We start from the raw sequence: 18,198 nt of genomic DNA on the forward strand, positions 1-18,198 counted from the left end.
TCGTTCTTGCGGCTCCCCTCAGGAAACCCTCAAGTCCAGTTTGCCCTGGGAGGAGCAGACCCCACTGGGACATTTCTAAGTTGGGTGATGGTTTGGTGAATTCCCCCCTGGGTGGGAGCGAGCCCAGCTCCACAGGGAGCTCCTGCAAACCCCGGGAACATCACATCCAGCCCTGCCCCATGCAGTGCACAGCGAGCTCGGGCTCCTAAACTTCCAATAATTCACGTTTATAGCCACTTTCCGTCCGGTGTTGGCAAGCCCAGAGGATCTTTACGCTGAATTAACGGGCAGTGAATGGCAGATGTGCTGCTGCAGGCCCGGGGTGACAGGAGGGGCTTTTCCCCCGGCTCTGGGTGCCGGGCAGGCAGGGGGATGCAAAGGTGATGGAACAACGGCAACCCGGCTGCTTTTTTCCATTTCCCCCCCTCTTCTGGCAAGGAGTCCTCCACATCTTGTAAGCATTCCCAGGGGAGAGGACGAATGCTGCAGCCAGATTAAGTCAGCATGAGCAGAATCACATTTTCTGGGGGTTTTCGGGAGGCTGCAGCTCATTAAAATTATCCAGAGGACGCAGCCAAATTGTTTAAACACCCTGCGAGTGTCAGAAAATGAAGACATAAATAGTGATAACAGGCTATTCCAGACTTGTTTTCAGAAACGGATGCCCGGGTTTTGGAAAGGCGTTCTAAAAGGGCTTTATAAGCCTTACTTAAAAGCGATTTTTGAAAACGCTCGCGAAGAGTTGCCGAGACTCATCCGCCCATAATTACGTTCGTGAATAAAAACGAGGATCAGAAGCCATGTGGCGGAGTTTTCCTGAGCTCTGGGAAGGGCGTGGGGAGGAGGTGGAAGGGATCCTCCCTCCGGAGCCTGATTGGGAGCCCGCAAACACTCCGCGAGGTGATAACAAAAACAAAGGCAAAGGCGCCGCGAGCTGTGCGGGCTCTGATCTTCTCCCTTTCATGAGCGGCTCAGAGAGAGCGGAGCGGAAAGGTTGCAGGCTTCACTAAATCCTAATTATCCCTTGATTAAGCCCGCAGCAGGGATGAGGTTTTCAAAAATGCCGTTTCTGCAGGAATTCCAGACCTTTGGCTCCGCGGTTCCGCAGCCCCGTCCCCATCCCCGGCCGCGGGGCTCCGGGGATGCGCGGCGCCTGAAAATCCAGATCGTACCCAAAATCTGCTCCGATTCCTGCCGCTCCCCGAGCTGCAGGAAAGCTTTTTCACCTCCCTTTTCTTTCCCTGCCCCGGGCAGGAAAGCTGCTCAGTTCAGGTGATGTCAATAATCCTGTTTACTTAGTCTGGGATTTAAAACTCCTCATGATGCCTGGTTTTCCTTTTTCTCCCTTTCCCTTTAATCCTCTTTCCTTTAAGCATTCAGGAACCTCAAGAGCCATTTAGAACAAGCTCCAACCTTTCTGCCAGAGGACTGAAGCTCTGAACTCCTCTCCTCTTTCTCCAGGGACCTGAGTTCTCCGGGAACAAGCGCCCATCTCCTAGAAAATGGATGTTTCGGGGGTTTGGCTGCAGCTCGCTCTGTTCCAGGCGGTTTCGGCTGCCCCGAGAGCTCGGTGTTCGCACCAAGGTGGATTTTAGGAGGAGCGGGGAGATGAGAGATCTGCTGTGCTCGGGCAGGGATGGAATTCCCTGAGTTCTCGCTGCTGGAGCCCTTGGATTTCTGGCTTCTCGGGCAAAAGGACTGAGAACCCCTTCAGAGAGCAGCTGCTCGGGCACACGGAACCTTCTCTCTTTGTATTAGAAAGAACAGAAAAACCAAGCGGTTGAGACGAATTTGGGTCCCCAGGCTGCCCTCAGAACTCGGCTGAGTCCGAGATAAAAGCGCATCCTCCGTGCTCCCAGCGCCCACATCCCTCTGCCTGCCTCTGCTAAGGAATAGCCCAGAAAAATAACGGCATTTGCAATTATTTTTTTGGTTTTTTTCCTAGTAGGAATAGCAGAGAGCAGTGTTTTGGGCTGGCTCCAGGAGCGCTGGGTGCTGTTCCCCGTCCCCACTGCTCTCTTGCTTTGTTAGGCACCGTAATTCCATGTGATTTTATTTTTTTTTTTGTGGCAGGAGTGAGACGGTGCCCGGCCTGGCAGCTCCAGCACCAGCGGGAGCAGCGCTCTGTGCAGGGCCCCCTACGAGCCTGCGGTTGTTTTCAGCTGGTGAGGATGCAAACAAACCGAAAAACCTCCTGGCACTCCTTCCGCAGAGTTAAATAAATAAATTCGCTGCACACTCAAACGCAATAGACACGCACAAATACAGTTCACACGTGGGATAGATACGAATTATCTCCGGCCACCGAGCCCTCTGATGCCCAGGGAGTGCAGTCAGCTACTCAAGGAGCATCAGTGCAAAACCCCCACAAATGTTATAATTATTAGAGCCAGTAATTACAAGGGCAGCGAGAGGACGAGGGGGAGAGGTCTCAAAGCGACAAGGGGCAGGGTGAGATGGGATATCGGGAGGAAATGGGGCTGGATGAGAGAGGCAGCAGCGGTGCCAGCTCCTGGGCTGCCTGGAGAGGGAGGCACAGCCTCAGGAACAGCAGCGCCCGCCGAGGCAGAGCCGAGCCCTTCCCCAAACCCCTGATGAGATTTGCGTGGCCGAAAGCGCCTGTTGCGGGTACTCACCCAAGGCAGTGCCTGTGCAATCCCTTCCCTCTTTCCTCTTCGGGATCCCACAGCATCCTGAACGGTTTCCCCCTGTCCAGCCAAACCAGCCGCTGGAATTGTAGGAATTTCTCCCTTTTTTCCACCAGTTCAGCCGTCCTAAGGTTGTTCTGCAGAGCTGAGCAAGGACCAGCCTCCCCCCAGCTTGGCCTCTTTGCCCACAGCTGCAGCCAGGGGGGATGAGGTGAGATGAGAGGAGATTCCCGGGGCAGCGAGGGGAGGTTTGTGAGGGCAGCTGAATGAAAAAAAGAATAAATAAAAAATCAGTGCTCCATGTGTGGTTATGTCCTGCTGGTCCTTGGATAATAAAAGGATAAAGCATGGAGAAGGAAAAGGAACGGAACACGGGTTGGAACTGTAAAGATGGATTTTTAAAATTTAAAAAAAAAAAAAAAATGAGATCAAAATATTTTTTGCTCAGTAATTAGGAATTTAATTTTTCCTGACGCTAATGGTGTTTGCCAGGCAGTGCCTTGCTGGGTAATTTTTAATTAGAGGCTAGGACATGGATTCAAGCTCCAAAACTATCTTCTGTTTATGCTCATCCATTCCCCCCAGTCTTTCTGGAGATAATGAATCCTGCCTCCCTTCCTCACTGTCAAATTTGAGCTCGACCTTTTTGCTTGTAAACAGATTAGAAAAAAAATTAATCCCAAGCTGTAATAAGGTCTTTCATTATGTGGTGGGGAAGGTTATTCATGCTTTTAAGGCTTGTTCCAACCTAATAGGTGTGAAAGGAAGAGCACTTAAGCTCTGCAGCGCTGACAAGGATGTTGGAGCTGAGAAATGAAAGTCACACTGGGTTCATCTCGGTGCTGGTATTTAAGATGAATATCAGCACCACACGCATGAGCTGGGAGATGCATCTTGAGAGAGAAAGGGAGAGCGTTTTCCACTGGTCCCGGTGGAATTACAGCTGCACGCAGCCGAGGGTGAGGAAGAGCGGGGGCTTGGGAGAGGAGTTTCCTTCCCAGCCGGTTGCTGGCAGCTGATGGGAGCAGCTGGTGGGTGCCTGCAATTTTCATTTCCCCCAAAATACCTTGAAGGGTCTCTGAACCTCGGCTGATCAGGGTGACCAAGGTGAGAGAGGCTGGTGTGGTCTGTCCTTCTGCAGGAACCAGCACTGTGATGGGAACAGGCAGGAAAACAGGGCAAGGTCCCAAAGAGGGCTGCCTGGGCTCTGGCCACCCTGAACAGGGCAAGAGCTGGTGTTTATGGCATGGGGAAATGTCTGCGTGCCTGGGAAAAGGGAATGCCAATCCTTTCGGGAGGATACTGTGCTCTGAAAGCGTGGCGCCAGGAATACAGACCAAAAAAACAAACAAAAAACCCCCTCTAGGCAAAGTACCTTTGTTTTGAGCTAGATTAAAGGTAAAAGGACGGATTAACCATAGAGGGGTGGCCCTTTGCCTCCAGACCCTGCAATTCCAACCTGGCTTCGGAGGCAGAATGGACTGGCAGTGTCACCTGGCTAAAGCCCTTTATGAAAGTCGATAATCCCAAATGCTGCCCCGGGCAGGGGGAGGCTGAGAGGAGCGGAAGAATTAATGACAGACGGAAAAAAACGTGGCCTGGCGAAACCTGGCTTGGTTTGGTCATTGCAGCTTCCAGCAGCATTTTTTGTTTCCTTCGCATTTGTCCTTTTAAAAACACAATCATCATAAACTGTCTCCGAGAAGGTGAAGGGAAAGGCGGCTCTAACATAGATGGGATCTCATCACGGGCAAACCCCAAATTCTCAACGAAAGCCATCAGTGGCCACTCACCACCCACACGGCCCTTTTAACCCTTTGTGCTGGGATCCGTCCAGGGGAAGCTGCAAAATCCCTTTGGGAAGATGAAATCCCTGCTGACCCGAGTCACTCAGTGTGTTTTGAATCTCTGCTGCTTTGGGAATGAGCCTCGAGTGCTTTGCTGGGCATGAAAAACATCAGTGAATGCCCATGGAGAGGCAAAAAACCCCAAGCTCTGTTTTATCTGGGAAAAGAAATGTATTTACATCTTCACTGAGTTGTTTGGGTGCTGCTTAAATGCTAATGAGTAAATTGAGGCTGCTGTGTTGATATAATTGATGTCATCATCTGGAATTTGTAGTTACTGAAGCAGTGATCAAAAGTAACTTCTAATACCCAGGTAATACTCCATAATCTTTGAGATTATGTTGGGTATGGAATGGCCCTTCCAACCCAAGCCGTTCTATGATTCTGAAGCCTTTAAATAATTTGCTGTAGGCATCCCACCCTCCGGATAAGTGGGATGGGCATTCCTTGTTCAGGAATAAACCCTGGGGAAGTCACAGCTCCCGGGACAGCCTGGAACTGCTCTGTGTTTGTCACAGCTCTCACCAGTATCTCGGCTCCCAGCCGTGCCCGGGTTACTGCTGCCTTTGCCACCCTTGCAGCCACAGAAAAGCAGCCTGGATCGGGCTCCTACCCCAGGGCCAAGCCTGAGGGCTGGCTGAGCCCAGACTTGAGCCCAGCTGGGCTCGACCCAAAGTCCAGCCCGTCCCCTGCTCCTGCTCTCCTGGCTCCCGGCTGCGGCTGGGTTCTATTTATACCCACATTACTCGACTCATTACGAAACTTCTTCCCTGGCAGGGGCAGGCATCTATCATTAAATCAAAATCTGTCTGGAAACAGAACAGAGGCTCCAGCTTCAAAGCCTGCCACTGCTTTCCGTGCAGCTCTCCTTGCTGGTTGCCTGGGAGGCTTATTGGAAATTATGCACGGAGACGGGCAGAGAGGAACGAGCTCCAAAGTCGTCAGAATGATGCCCTTGGGTGGGCGAGCCTTGGAAACGCTCGGGGTGCAGGAGGCGGCAGGGAGAGAGGCAGCTCCATCCCTGCGCCCCCGGGGAGAGCCAAACCCCCAGGGATGCTCCAAAGGCTCCGTGGACGCTCCCCACCGTCTCTGCAGACCGCCCGACCAGCCCTTGTCTTCTATCAGCTTTCCATTTCATCCCAACTGAGTGGAGAAGGCTGGGGGGACAGAGAAAACAGAACTCTGTGTGACAGAGTGCCCTTTACAGCCCTCCACCAAAAAACATCCTCGCTTCGGTACTGCAGCCTGGAAGCTCAGCCACGCCGCGCTTCTGCAGGGTTATTAAAAGGATATTTTACCCTGAAACGTTTTCACTTTTATAGCCTCAGCCATCCAGGCCTGTGTGTTTCGGCTGGTATAATCAGGAGGCAAGGACATGGGAGGTGATTCAGTGTCAGGCAGAGTTTTCCAGGGTTTGGGAGAATCCAGTGCCTGGGTGAAAGCAGCTCAGACCCCATCGGGTGAGGGGTTAATTTTGAACAAGTTTTAAGGGCTCATTAACTCAAGCAGCTATCCAAAATGTATTTTTTAATGTCTGCAAGCCTTCATGTGTATTGTCATAACGGTGTGTGTACAGGTTGAAATTGGTTTCCATGGAATCACAGAATATCCTGAGTCCGGGATCGGGGTCACAGGGCCCCAGGAAGCAGTTCCACGATTTTGCTGGGACTTTGTGCTGCTGGTAAACATTGGGCAGACGGGTTTCCTGCAGCACTGTGGCGAAAAATGGAACGGCTCCATCGTATTTTGAGAGACTAATACACAGCCAGACACTCTGGTCTCATTAATGTCCACTTAATTAGGCTCAAGTGGATGATTTCAGGCCACGAAGCCCAGTGGAGGTAGGGTTGATAACAGCTATTTAGAAAATCCGGAGTGTCTGGGTTTGCCTGCCTCCACCTCCTGACAGCACAGCTCCATGAAATCACTCTCTGTAGGCAGGGAGAAGGAGTGCCCGGCTCCTTCAAACGGTCCCTGCTGATTCATGAGCCAATTCTCAGCTAATACTAAAGTTATAAGATATTTATTCACTCCTGGCTACTTGGGCTGTCCCCAGAGTTCACCTTGGGGGATTGTGCTCTCACTGAAGGTTTTGATAAAAAATTGAAATGCCCTTTTTGTTGTCCTGCAAGTCATTATGTTCACCTGATAAAAATGATTTCGCGCCCAACTCCACCCATTAATCAAAAAGGTCAGTACAATAAATAGTTTTTATCTTTCCTGCCAGAAACCTTTCTTCCCCGTGGTCTTGGGAGCTGAGTGCAAGAGAAGATGTAGACAAAAGAACAGGATCTCAAAGCCTGGCTGATCAATGCCATACAGAGACATGAATTATTGCTGAGAACTTCAGGGAGAAATGGAGTGCTCTGATGCCAGGGAGAGGCAATATTGCCTGAGTTTTCAGCCTCCAGGCACTAAAGGGGAATGAAGTGGCTTCATTCATCTTAATAAATTTATGTCCGGCACCTGGTTCTGAACGAGATGGATTTTCCTTTTCTGGAGATCTATAGGAGTGGGAATATGTAGATATAAAATATCTATATCCATCCCCCACGCCACAGCTTTCATGAGCCTGACACTCCTGACTTTTCCCAGTGTGTCTGGCTGCGAAGTTGGGCTCGAGATGGAGTTTGTGCTCCTGGGCTTTGCGTGGATTATCCTGTCAGTGCTGGCTGCAGTCCCCCCAGCCCCAGAGCTGCTGCAGCCCCGCTTTACAGCAGGCTCTGGCAGGGATGTGTTCCTGGCACGTCTGACACCTGTGGAAACGTGGAACCGGCTTCCCTGGGAACCTGCACCTCCTCCTCCTCCTCCCGTGGGCTTCGTCCTGGGCTTCGTTACTGTTTGCTCATCTGCAGTGCCCCCCCCATCTCCGTTCCCCCGCAATTCCTGGAAGCCTTTAGCACTTTGGATATGCAGAACACCCAGGCAGGGCTGCCCTGACGGGAGGAAGAACGAGCTACTGCAAATGTCAGGAGAAGATAAACCCCCTCGAGTGGCATTTACCTTTGTGATTATCCCCTCTCCTCCCCGGCGCGGGGCGCACGTTTCCATTACGGGATCCTGTGTGACAAAGAGGAGTTCGATTTGCACTGCAAATGAGTTTTAAAATGTCCTCGCATCCTCCCGGAGCCTCTCCAGGAGCGGCCGTGCCCTGGAAACACCAGCAGCACCTGCAGCCTCTGCTCCCTGCTCAGACGCCTCCCCGAGCATCACCGCTGCGCACCCTAAATCCTCAGGAGCAGCAGGAAAAGGCCACTCGCGGGATGCGAGGCACATCTCCCAGCCCATCTGCGCTCCCCCGCATCCCCCAACAGCGCAACAAATCCAGTGTGGTGCTCAGGGCTGGGCTCCAACCCGTAATAACCAGCTGCGAGCAGAGAATTCCGGCTCTGTGCAGGTGTCCTGGCGGTTCCCTGAGAGCAGCCCGCTGCTGGGAGCGTGGAACGCCCGCCTGCACCCGGCTGCCCGGGAGCAGATGGGTGTTCTGCCGTGTGATGCAGCCTAGAAACCACATTTGGCTGAGTGCACCGTGCCTGTCTGCCTTTTAAACCTGCGTGAACAGGGGTTCGGGAAGGCAGACTCCACACAACGCCCTGAGCACCGGGCAGGAGGTTACGGAGCTCAGAAAATCATCAATTAATTCTCCCTTTCATCCAGAGGGGCAGATGGGGATGAATATTTATTTACTTTGACAGCTTTTATTAGGGGAGGGGGGGAAAGGTCTTCATTACGTGGTTTGATTTCACAGCACAGTCAAGGAAATTAGCACCATGTATAAAATAGCAATTAAGTAATTGAGGCTGTGAGAGTTCTGAGCTCACGCTGACACGGCAGATCTTCCCCCTGCTGCCTCTCCTGGCAGTGCTGCTGGCGTCCAGGCACCGAGATGAGTCTGCAGTGTCACTTCATCTCTCCTCAGAGGGGATTGAGCAGCTTTGACCGCTTCAGAGCAGGCTCCAGGTGCCCTGGCCTCGCCAGCCTCGGGAAAGGCTCCGTGCTGGGCGCTAACCACCCGAGTTTTGGGAGTCTGCACAGCTGAAATGATGGCAAATTTAGGGATGTTTGATGTGGCTTCTCTCATCGAGGGCTGCTCCAGCTGAGATAAATGAAGGGACTGCCCCTGCCTTTGCCTGGAGTGCTCATTTATTGGTTTTTTGGGACTCCCTGTGGCTCCTGGGCTCGTTTCGCAGACATCATTCCTGTGTGGTCACACAGGTACTGCTCAAAGGACTTCAGACCCTGCTGAATAAGTGGTAAATGTATTAAGATGGGTTATATTTATTAATTAGCTTATATAAAAATATATTTATTAATTAGATTGCTTCCTAAGAGGAAAGGTGCTGTTTTAGCAGGAATGTTGGCGTCTGGAATCAGACAAAATAGGGAATTATCACTGTAAAAAAGAGAGAGCTGAGATCAGACCCTTTATTCTTCTGGACAGTGTCACTTTGGGAACGCACCATATGTGGTTTTTAATGTTGCAGTCAAGTGGGAGAGAAGAGGAAGAGTGGATTGCCCTCAATTTGGCAAATCACAGGGCACCAGCATGACCTGTTTTTACAGCTGAGAACCTTCGGCCTGCAAAGTTCTTGTTTAAAGACTTTATCTCACTGACCAGATGGTGCAATTTGTCTGCCACGGACATCAGGGAATATCTGCTGAATTTTGCATAAGGACAAGTGTTTTAATCATCCAGCGTCTCGCTGAGCTAATCTTATTTGTCTGCAGTGACCAAGCCTCCTCTTATCCCTGGCAATGCTGGAGCTCTTCTGGGGGGGATTTTGTACAACCACCTTTCCCATCCCTGCTTTGTTATTGTCCCTCCCTTGGGGATTTCCTTGGCTTTAACTCCTCCCATCGAGGTGGAGTGAAGCACCGTGGAAAATAAAGCAGATGTGTAGGAGCCTGGGATGTTTAAAACCTCTCTCCCAAGTTAATCCCTTCACCAGAATAAATTCCCTCAGAGATGGAAGCAGTATGAGGGCAGAGGAGGAGCTGGAGGCTGCTGGGTGCAGAGGAGGTGGGAGCTGGAGCATGACCAGTGCCCCTGGTCAGGAAGGATGCAAAACGGGGAATCCCAAGATTTGAAGAAGTTTTAAAAACAGCACAGAGAGAGATAAAATTCACTGAGCTTCTAGGCATTATCTGGAGGAACAAAACTCTCTCTGAGCTCTCAGGTGCTTTCCCAGCTGTGCACGGGGCTGCAGGAATGGAGCTGAGGGTGTCCCCTGGCCCCGGTGACGCTGCCAGGGCTGTGTGTGGGGACAGCTGTGCACAGCCACTCTCCTGCCCCTGCTCCTCACCTGCCCAGCCCTGTGACCCCCAGGGACAAAGAGGAGCAGTTCTGACCCACAGCCCCGTGCTGCCCACGCCCACACACCTTGCAGTTTTTATTTAGGAGATTCAGGATGGGATTTGAGCCTCGTTGCAGTTTAATTGCTGGGATTGCCCGGAGCAATTCCTCTGCATTGATACAGCACAGGAAAGTGCCAGCCCTCAGAGCAAACATATTTGCCCTTGATTGCAGTGGGAAGGTTTATTATTTTATTTGTTATTTAATATTTAGGCTGCATTTGTGGTCATGCAGGGCAGGGAATCCTCCAGCTCCTCCCACATCCCAGGGCAGCTCTGTGCACGCAGTGGGGCTTGTGGAGCACCTGTGAGGGACACAAAACACGGGCTGTGCTGGTGGTGGGGAGTCAAAGCAGCTCTCTCTGCGCCAAAGCCATGGAATTTCATGGCTGGGGATGTGTTTAATGCCTGTTACCACTGGAAACTGTGATGGATTATGTGCAACAACTCTGGTGCACAACTGAACAAGCAGGCAGGTAATTACTGGAATGATAACGTTATGAAAAGGAATCCCACTCGTGGCCATTCATTACGATGATGAATTTCCCGCAGTTCGTCACTGGTCATCTGCATCACTTGCATGACAAATGGCCGGGGCCCCAGGCAGAAGGAAATCCCTTCCCCTTCCCTCCCCTCCCCGTCCGTGGAGATGTTGTTGTTAACGTGACAGTGTCCAGCTGCTCGGGTGCCCGAGTTCAATATTTCTCTCCATTTGTAGGTATTGCTCACACCAGAGCGTGCTGTGACACGCTGCAGAGCTGGCTCTCGGAGATGAATTTATTCTGGGCTTTCTGTGACCGCTTAAACACGCAAAGCACAGGTCTGAACTCGGTGGAGGGCCGAGGGAGGGAGAGCTTTTGGCAAATGGCGTGGAGCGAGCGAAGCGATGGCGATGGGGACGTGGGAGGATTGCTCGGTGCAAGATCCTCGACTCTGGCCGAGCGATGAACTCGCCAGCACTAAACAGCTGGCACATTGTGTTCCGCGGGGGTTTGATGGGTGCAAATTGTCGGCCAGGCTGTCTGGAGACGGAACGTTATTAACGGGAGGGGAAGGAGGCTCAGGGCCAGGAGCAGAGGGGCAGCCTCCGGGTGCCTCGTGCTGTTCTGAAAAAGGAATTTTGTGTGCGTTCCTCTGGCCATCCACGCCGGCAGAGGCACCACCAAGGCCATATTTAAAGGGAAGGAATTGACCTTTTTCCAATAAGGACCCTGATCACAGGCTCAAGATCAGAACGCCTCGTTAATTAGAAACAGCCTGTGATCAATAGCTCGGTTTCCTGCTGCGTTGAGGTCCTGGTGCTCAAAAAAAAAAAAAAAAAAAAAAGGGCTGCAGGGATGTGATATGAAAACCTAAAGGGATAAATATTTTAGAGAGGATATTGAGCTCTGTGGTTTGAAAAATCAAGGTGAGACCTCCTCAAATGCTTGGCTGACCCCCTGGCCTCCTCATCCTTCAGAGATTCCTGCACCGCCTCTCTGGGTGCTGGGTGTCTCCCAGGAGCTGGCAGCTCGTGTCTCCCTGCCCTAGCAGGGCTCTCCAGCCTGTCCCAGCCCATCCACACACACCTGTCCTTCTCACAGACATTTATTTCTGAACCCGAATGGTATTAGCTCAAAAACACCCCTAATGTGAATATTCAGCAATGGAAATTTTTCCCTCCTCTCCTCCAAGCTGAGGAACGTTGGAAGTCACTGGATTTTCTCACTCCTGCACCCAGCCCCAGGTCTGTCCTCATTTCTGAAGGTCAGCACCTCCAGCCCCAAGCAGGTTATTATCCCAGGGATGTTTTATTCATGCTAATGCTGCCCAACGGAAATGATCTTTTTCATGTTAATGAGGAGTAATTCGAGAAATCAGGAAAATCATCATTCCACTGAGAAATGTCGTGGGAGTCTCTGACAGCAGAGAGCAGTGGGTGACACCTCACTGGGTCATGCCAGGCTGGGAGAGCTGGGAATGTTCACCTGGAGAGGACCTCCAGGGAGAGCTCAGAGCCCCTCCAGGACCTGAAGGGGCTCCGGGAGAGCTGGAGAGGGACTGGGGACAAAGGATAGAGGGACAGGACACGGGGAAGGGCTGTGAGCTGAAATAGCAGGCTTAGATGGGTGTTAAGAAGAAATTCTTAACTCAGAAGGTGCTGAGGACCTGGCACAGGGTGCCCAGAGCAGCTCCTGGATCCCTGGCAGTGCCCAAGGCCAGGCTGGACGCTGGGGACAGCCTGGGGCAGTGGGAGGTGTCCCTGCCATGGCAGGGGTGGCACTGGGTGGGATTTCAGGTCCCTCCAACCCAAACCCTTCTGGGATTCTGTGATCTCAGAAGTTTTGCTGGTTGCAGACGAATAAAGAGGACACGGCGTTTTCCAGATTTTTCAGAAACCTGACCTTTCAGGATCCATCCAAAGAAATGTTCCGCCTTTGATCTCTCATCATCCAGAGTAAGAGGGAATTTCTGTAGCTTTTAAGGTGTTTTATTCCTGCTGCTTATAAAGAAAGAGAAAAAAAAAAAAGAAGGAAAGAAAGCCTTTTGAACTCCTTGTTTGATGAGTAAGGTGCATTTAAAAAATGACTGGGATTAAAACAGAGACAAAAACATTGTGGGCAGGATTCTGAGTCTATTGCAGAGTGGGGGGATTTAAAAGCTCTGTGGATGTGGCACCTGGGGACGTGGGCCAGTGGTGGCCTTGGCAGCCTGGGTTTGGTCTTAAAGCTCTTCTCCAACCAAAACAATTCAATTCCATGATTTTATGATCTATGGAAAGGAAGAGTTTTGGAACCTCACCAGCCCTGCAGTGCTCTGGGAAGAAGATGGGGTTGTGGTTCTCTGCCTGCACTGATGTTCTGGGTGCTGGAGATGCCCAGGGACCTGTCCTCGCCCCGGGGACACTCCCAGCATGGACAGACAGGCTGTTCCCAGCATGGACAGACAGGCTGTTCCCAGCCAGGAGAGCCGGGCTGTTCCCAGCATGGACAGACAGGCTGTTCCCAGCCAGGAGAGCCGGGCTGTTCCCAGCCAGGAGAGCCGGGCTGTTCCCAGCCAGGAGAGCCGGGCTGTTCCCAGCCAGGAGAGCCGGGCTGTTCTATCCAGGAGAGCCGGGCTGTTCCCACCCAGGAGAGCCGGGCTGTTCCCACCCAGGAGAGCCGGGCTGTTCTATCCAGGAGAGCCGGGCTGTTCCCACCCAGGAGAGCCGGGCTGTTCCCACCCAGGAGAGCCGGGCTGTTCCCACCCAGGAGAGCCGGGCTGTTCCCATCCAGGAGAGCCGGGCTGCTCCCACTCAGGAGAGCCGGGCTGCTCCCACTCAGGAGAGCCGGGCTGTTCCCACCCGGGAGAGCCGGGCTGTTCCCACCCGGGAGAGCCGGGCTGTTCCCACCCAGGAGAGCCGGGCTGTTCCCACCCAGGAGAGCTGGGCTGTTCTATCCAGGAGAGCCGGGCTGTTCCCAGCCAGGAGAGCCGGGCTGTTCCCAGCCAGGAGAGCCGGGCTGTTCCCAGCCAGGAGAGCCGGGCTGTTCCACCCAGGAGAGCCGGGCTGTTCCCAGCCAGGAGAGCCGGGCTGTTCCCAGCCAGGAGAGCCGGGCTGTTCCCAGCCAGGAGAGCCGGGCTGTTCCACCCAGGAGAGCCGGGCTGTTCTATCCAGGAGAGCCGGGCTGTTCCCATCCAGGAGAGCCGGGCTGTTCCCATCCAGGAGAGCCGGGCTGTTCCACCCAGGAGAGCCGGGCTGTTCCCAGCCACAATTCTTGCTGCTGTCCCGGAGGGATTTTCCCTCACAGCCACAGCAGGGCTGTTCCATCCATCCTTTCTGATGCAGGAAATGTTTTTCAGCATTCCTGACATGCAAACATCCCTCAGCTGCCTTCGAGGCACAGGGAGAGGCCGGGGATGGTTTCTTGGATGGTTGCTGAGGTGGTTTCTGAATTCTGACTTGGTTTTCCACAAGTTTGCTATTCCTCTGCTCCCATTTCCTCCCTTTTCTTGGTAAATGCAGACTGACATCTGCAAACTTTCTGCCTATGAAAACTGTGCCTCCATCAGCATCTCCTTCTGCAGGAACTTGGGTAAATTTCTGGAAGCTTTTTTGTCTTCCCCAAGTCTATTCTTAGACAATAAACAAAGCCAGACAAATGCTTTTTCAGTCTGGAAAGGCACAAACAAGCAACCTGTACTTGTTAAATTAGGCACTATAAAAATGCTGAGCTTTAAATCATTGTCCCAGTAATTATTGTCATCATTGTGGTTATTAGATGACATAAGATTTTATTGCTGATAATTTGGAGGCTTTGATACATTTATTTGAACTGGCTGCTCCTTTGGCTAAGAATAATTGCTTAAATTTCTCTCTTGGGATTTTGCTTCTATAAAAAGATTGTTGACCTTGAAGATTTTGCTTTGTTTTGGATTCTTGTTCAAATGCAAATACTGAAAAGACACCTAGAGAGAAAAAAATGTAGCTCAGCCAGCAGAACACAGAATTTGGAGACCTTGGAGAGAGAAGCCAGGTTCTGGGTTGTCAGAGACCCCCCAGCTTCTCTCTTCCTCCTTTTTATTATTATTTTAAGAATAAAAAGTATTATTATTTTGGGAGAAGAAAGGTTTGCTTTTCCATTAGCAGATGTTGATGTGTTTGAGTGCTTTGGCTGCTCAAGGTGTGCACTGGGGGTTGGTGGAACGAATTGATGGATCTTTTGTGGAGCTGCAGGTTCCATGGCCAGGAACCGCCCCAGCCCTGCTGCTGGCCCAGGAAATGCTGCGCTGGGGGGGATGCGCCCATTCAGCTGTAGGGAGAACAAAGAAGGAGTTAGGAAATAAATCAAGGAGAAAAAAGGAGCTGGATCACAGCATCTAACGGTGCCAGGCAGGGTGACAGACTCCAGAGAGCTCCGAAATGTCATGGTTTCATGCGGTGTGCAAATAAGGATGAAATTGAAAATCAGCTCTTTTAGGAGAGGTAACTCTTAATTTGCATGAAATAATAATCAAATCATTATCAGGCCACCTTAAACAGCCACACTGAAGGTCACTTACCCGCACAGAGAGGCGCCACACAACAAGCTCTGTCTGGCGTCAGTTTGGAAGGAGAAGGATAATTACCCCTGGGATCTGTTAATTTTTGTGTCTGTTAATCAGGTGCGTGTTTCCAGCTAATAACTGACTTCAGCCTGCAAACACTGCCAATTGTTGGATGCTCAGATGCTCTTGTAGGACTGAATAACCTCTTAGCCTGAAACCGTGAGAAACTGAGGCAAAGCACGAATGGGACACGAAGTTCTTCGAAGATTTTTAATCAGGTGAGTAAGAACAGAGAGTCCAATGAGAGAGAGACTCCTTGTGGATAAAAGGCCAGATGAGCCAAAGACCTTCCATCCATAATTTAAAAATACTCATTCTCCTGTGGCAAAGGGAAGAGGGCACCTTTGCTGCAGAGAGCTGAAGAGTTGAGGATTGAGGAGAGGCTTCCCGAGGGCCATTCTCAGAGCTGTCAGCACTGACATTCGCGCCGAGCTCCCGCTTCCCTCGCCAGGAAAAGGTTGCAGTCTTGGCAGCAACACAGAAATAATCATGTCTGGTCAAGTGTGGCACAAAGGAGCTGAACTCCAACAAAGGGGAAAGCCACCTGTTTTGGGATGATTTATGGCCACGGCAGGAGAGGGTCAGGCTCAGCTCCAGGATCGAGGCTGGAATAAGCAGTGAACAAATGTTTCCTGTTTGTGGTCACCGATCTAAACTGCATATCCTTTGTTAGGCTCAGTCAGAAGTGTGGGTGTTATCCCAGTAGTGCAGCCTAAGCTGTGCATTTGCATTGTTCCCATTCACACCTCAGATGATTTTTTTAATTGGGTTAATGGCAAATACTCTTAAGTAACGGCAGAGGTGCAGGTTAATTATTCAGTAAGTGCTGTTGAAGACAGCGGAGTTTCCTCTCCTGTTACAAAAAGGCTTCATTTCCCACCATGTCATCAAACATCCTCGCTTAAGAGGCCTGAGAATGAATCACTGCCTCTGATTTAGGATCATCAAAAAGCACATAGCTGCTGCCTTGATTTAATTGACTTGTGATTTAACGTTAATGAAGCCCACGCGTCCCCGCTCTCCGATGCTAAAATGGAGCTCGTCTGGGTGATCTCAGTGGAGCCCAGCTGTGGCTGGGTATCTCTGCTGCTGCTGGTGCCCACACAAATCCCTGGGAGCAGCACGTGGAGGTCTGGGCACCACAGGCTGCAGAATAAAACCCATCCCTGCGCAGGGGGAATTGAAAGACCCTGCATCCCTTCCCCTGTTTAGAACCTGCATTGGCTTTAGCAACTAAAGGAAGAGCTGCTGTGTGAGGGTGGACTAAAGGTCCCACTAAAAGGTTGGACTTGATGGTTGAAGTTTGGACACGATGATCTTGGAGGTGTTTTCCAGCCTTAATGATTCCATGAGTCCACGAAATGTGGTTTTCCTGTAAGACAGGAATGTCATGGAAGTTCAAAGCAAGGTGTTCCCCCATCTCCCAGGGCTGAATTGTTGCCCTCAGCCCCACCACTGCTGACCTGAGGGGCACGAGGGGCTGCTCTCTGCCTCCCTTTGCCTTTCCTCCCCCTCGTGTCTGCATAAAATTCAGGAGTGCAACAGGGAATCCTTCCTTCCAGGGTCAGGCATTCGTGGCACTGTTTAATTAATAGTGATAATAGTAATGATAATTATGGTAGTAATAATAATAATAATAATGGTAATGATAATAATTCTTAAAAATCCTCTCAACCCTCCCGTCTTCCACAGCTTAGCTGAGCATTGTCCCACAGCCAGACTGGGGGCATTGGCGTTAATTAACTTGCACTGGGGTTAATTAACTTGCTCTGGGCTCCTGCTCCAGCCAGGAGAGATCTTCAGACAAGAGAAGCCACAGTCCGGGCTTGAGCAGGGCTGCAGGGCAGGCACAGGACCAGCAAAATCACAGATTAATGTACAAAGCACCAGCAAATGAGGGGGGAAAGCTCTGAGGAGGAAGGTGGGGGTTTTGTGGGATTTAACTCCAAGCAAAGGCTTTTCTTGCTCCTTTCCCCTCAGCTCCATGGTGAGGATGGTTCTGCTGGGCTCCCCCAGCCCTGCTGCCCCAGCCTGAGTGCAGGGAGATTTCCTGGCAGAGATTGTCACCATCCCTCCCAGTCCTGGTGAGATTTCCTGGCAGAGATTGTCACCATCGCTCCCAGTCCTGGTGAGATTTCCTGGCAGAGATTGTCACCACTCCTCACAGTCCTGGTGAGATTTCCTGGCAGAGATTGTCACCATCACTCCCAGTCCTGGTGAGATTTCCTGGCAGAGATTGTCACCATCGCTCCCAGTCCTGGTGAGATTTCCTGGCAGAGATTGTCACCATCGCTCCCAGTCCTGGTGAGATTTCCTGGCAGAGATTGTCACCATCGCTCCCAGTCCTGGTGAGATTTCCTGGCAGAGATTGTCACCATTGCTCCCAGTCCTGGTGAGATTTCCTGGCAGAGATTGTCACCACTCCTCCCAGTCCTGGTGAGATTTCCTGGCAGAGATTGTCACCATCGCTCCCAGTCCTGGTGAGATTTCCTGGCAGAGATTGTCACCATTGCTCCCATCCCTGGTGAACAGGGAGATTTCCTGGCAGAGATTGTCACCATCGCTCCCAGTCCTGGTGCACAGTGGCCATGGCATCTCCAGCCCAGCCCCATCCCGTCCCCAAACCTCCCAGGGCTGCTTCTGGAGTGGATGACATTCCATGGGATGATGATTCCTGTTTCCTCCTCTGAGTTATTATCAAAGTGTAAAATTTGTTCAGATTAACATCTCAACCCCCTCTTCTATTTTGGGGGGCTCTGAAAGCCTGGGTGATACATCAATGACCAAATGTAATTGCTTTCTCTAAAATATGGCTTTCTAAAAGGAAATCTGACTGGGATGCACGTAGTGAAGGATTTAATTTATGCCGAAGCAATGGGTCTGAAAAAGGAGGAGGAGGAAAAGTTGTGATAGGGAGGCTGAATTCATCTTCAGTTATGAATAATAGATGATTCACTCGGGAATATTTTTTGCTAGATTTAAATGAAATCTCATCAAAAACATGTTAATTGGATGTATTTATAAACCTGCAAAGCCCACTCAAGGGGGTTTTAGTAATATTGACAATACTAGAGGTTAACCATAAAACCAGTCAGAATTTATTGTTGCAAGGAGTTGTACCTGGTAATTCCTTGTAGTAACCCCTGCAAACGGAGGGTTTAACAGACATCCTCGTTCTCTGTTTCCGAATTGTCTCCCAGAAATTAGGAAGTGCTTCCTGGCTGAGCAAAGTTGGGAAAATTCGATGAAACTGGCCAACAAATCCAAACATCGGCCATATTTGCCCT

General features: G+C 51.1%; 1 long non-coding RNA gene across 1 annotated transcript; it reads left to right on the plus strand.

Annotated features, from left to right (window-relative positions):
- Positions 1-938: 938 nt before the first annotated feature.
- LOC120758311 (uncharacterized) lies at positions 939-2,451 on the plus strand. The gene is made up of 3 exons (XR_005702854.1): positions 939-993; positions 1,076-1,272; positions 1,462-2,451. It is a non-coding gene; the product is annotated as an uncharacterized LOC120758311 (long non-coding RNA).
- Positions 2,452-18,198: the final 15,747 nt, after the last annotated feature.

This window comes from Hirundo rustica, chromosome 12 (assembly GCF_015227805.2).
Source record: "Hirundo rustica isolate bHirRus1 chromosome 12, bHirRus1.pri.v3, whole genome shotgun sequence".
Taxonomy (NCBI): Eukaryota; Metazoa; Chordata; class Aves; order Passeriformes; family Hirundinidae; genus Hirundo; species Hirundo rustica.